The sequence below is a fragment of the Oenanthe melanoleuca genome, chromosome 26, assembly GCF_029582105.1.
Source record: "Oenanthe melanoleuca isolate GR-GAL-2019-014 chromosome 26, OMel1.0, whole genome shotgun sequence".
NCBI lineage: Eukaryota > Metazoa > Chordata > Aves > Passeriformes > Muscicapidae > Oenanthe > Oenanthe melanoleuca.
The window spans coordinates 3,158,792-3,161,428 of NC_079359.1; positions in this window are offsets into that span (position 1 = coordinate 3,158,792).

Consider the following 2,637-nt stretch of genomic DNA (forward strand, 5'->3'; position numbering starts at 1 on the left):
CCTTTGCCCATTATATCCAATTCCTTCCTTATTTACCTGAACAAACAAGCAGTGCTTACCTCAGCCGAGGTGTTTGAACAGCCCGGGCCGGGTTAACCCTTGGCAGGTGAGTCCAGGGCGGGCTCAGACCAGAATGGGCCTTGGGAGGAGAGTGGGGCAAACCCGGGCACAGTTAACCCTTTCCCAGCCTCACATGGGATCAGGGAGGAACATTGACAGGGTCAGGGACAGGGACAGACACCTGGCTCCTCGTGGACCCAGACCTGCAGCACAGAGACCTGCAGTCAGATGTGTGAGCATCCATGGCATGACATCATTCCCAGAGCAAGTTGGGCAGTGCTGGAGCCAGGAGCATCCCTGAGGGACACCCCTGACTGGTACCCAGGAGCATCCCTGACCAGAACCCCAGAACCATCCCCTGCCCAAATGCTCCAGGGACGGAGCCTGTGAGTGAGGATGCACTGTTGGGAGTGAAGGGAGCCCCTGACAGCCCCCAAACCCTCCCACCTCACGGACACAGCGCTGTGCCCTGCCCGGGGGTCTGTGACTGCAGGATGGGGCATGGGGGCACAGCCAGAACGTGCCACACTCCAGGCCTGGGTTGTCCCCACCGGCATGAGCAGGAAAAAGCAGTTCTGAGCAAGACAGACACTGAGCTGGTATTTATTGTCCCTTTTTTTTAGCACATGAAGCAGGCAGGGCAGTTCAGGCAGTTCTCCTGCGCACGTAGCACTGCCAAAACCAAACTCCCCCGTGCCCTAAAAACCCACGTCAGACAAACCCCACCACAAACACCCACGGGCTGGCCCCACGTCACTGGGTCCTGGCAGGCACGTGGCCCGTCCCCAGCCCTCACAGTGGTGGCAGAGCTGGCATCCCTCTCTGCCCTGACCCGGGGCAGGCACAGCTGATAAGCCACCCATCGGAAATGTTTGCTGTGAGGAAGTGGAAACCCTGGAGGAAGGAGACCCCGGAGCTAGCACTGGGAAAGGGCTTCGCTGCTATCGGCAGCGCCAGGAGTTTCTGCCTCCCTTTGAAATGCCTCAATGTTATCTTATCGTGGGGAAAGCTCCCCCTGGATCAGGGCTCCTGTGTCCCAGGGGAGTTCTTTCCCCCTGTTTTGGTAAACATGGGCCTGGGACACGTGGCAGTGGCTGTGGGGGGATCCTGGGACAAGCAGCTGTGTTGGAAAGCCACCAGCCCCTGTCTGGGCTTTGCCGGGGGTTGGGTATGTTTGTTTGGGCTGTGGCACAGCCAGGAGAGGGGTCCAGGCCACCCAGTGCTCCTGGCAGCCACAGCAGGGCTCTCAGCCCACTCAGAGCATCCACTGCTTTGGACAAGGCCCCACAAGCATCTGAAGCTGTTCCCATGTCACACGTCAGGATACCCAGAGGGCACCTGCAGTAGGAGCATCCCAGCACAGCCCTGGGGTCCTCCAAGCAGGGATCCCTTCCCCAGAGCACAGAAACAGGAGTGTCTCAGCTGTGGAAACTGAAGATGCAGAGTGGAGTCACGTGTAAATTTGACACCAGCCTGGCAGCAGCCACGCTGGGAAAGCACCAGGGCCATCCCATCCTTCCTGTGGCTCCTGCCCCACGGCCGGGCTGTGACTCGGGGGATGTCTGGTGAGCAGGGTTTGGTTTGCACAGGCTGTGCAGGCTGGATCTGCTGTGACACCACCTCCAGGTCACCCGTGTTTATTTGGTTTCTTTACAACTTTTCTCCAGAGCAAACAGCAGACCAGAGCACCAGAAGGAGTCAGAAGGAAAGCGGAAGGGAGCACGACTGGGGACACTGGACAGTGTCAGATGTCACCAAGCAGTGGGGAGTCCCCAGTCCCAGACCCAGAGCATCCCAGACCCAGGTCATCCTGAGCTGTCTGGGGACCTGTTGCCAAACTCACACCTGGGTCTGAAAGAACTTTACCTACTTCATTTATCGGTAGCAGTGAGATCTCGATAATGGAAAGAGATTAAAGACAAAAACATTTGCTTTTCTGGGCTCAGGGAGAGCTGGGCAGTGCAGCACAGCGCTGCAAAACTGGGTGAAAGGCCCCAAAATGAGACCTCTGCTTCACTCCCAGAGGGCTGGGGGACTGGTGTCACCAGTTTCTACGGGCTCCAGCTGTGCTGGGCTCTGGCCACGCCGGGCTCCGGCCGTGCCGGGCTCTCCCCGACACCTTTCGCAATCGCAGCTCGGCACTGATCTGCTTGCATATGCAAACCAGGAAAAGGGGAGATTGCAACACCTGAGGAACAACAAAAGAGGGAAATGAAGTCTGGCTTTTCTGCCCCGTGTGCGGTTTTCAGCACTTTTTCCTTGTCCCCCCTGTCAACCCATCAGCTCCGATTCCGGTGTCTTTTGCCACTGCCGAAACTTCAATGCTTGGGAACGCAGCCGGAGGGGAGAGATGGAGAAACGACTCGTGAATCAGCCTGAAGGAATCTCTGCCCACCTGCCTGCAGCTAATCTCTGGCTGCATCACAAGAATAATAGATAAGCAGCCATGTCACATATAATAAAACTATTGAAGGCTCTTGATGTCACTGCACAAACCACATGAGCATGGAGCCCGACTGGTCCCCACACGCAGCTGTGTTTCCTGGTCCCCTGCAGTGGTGGGGCTTCCTCTGCTCC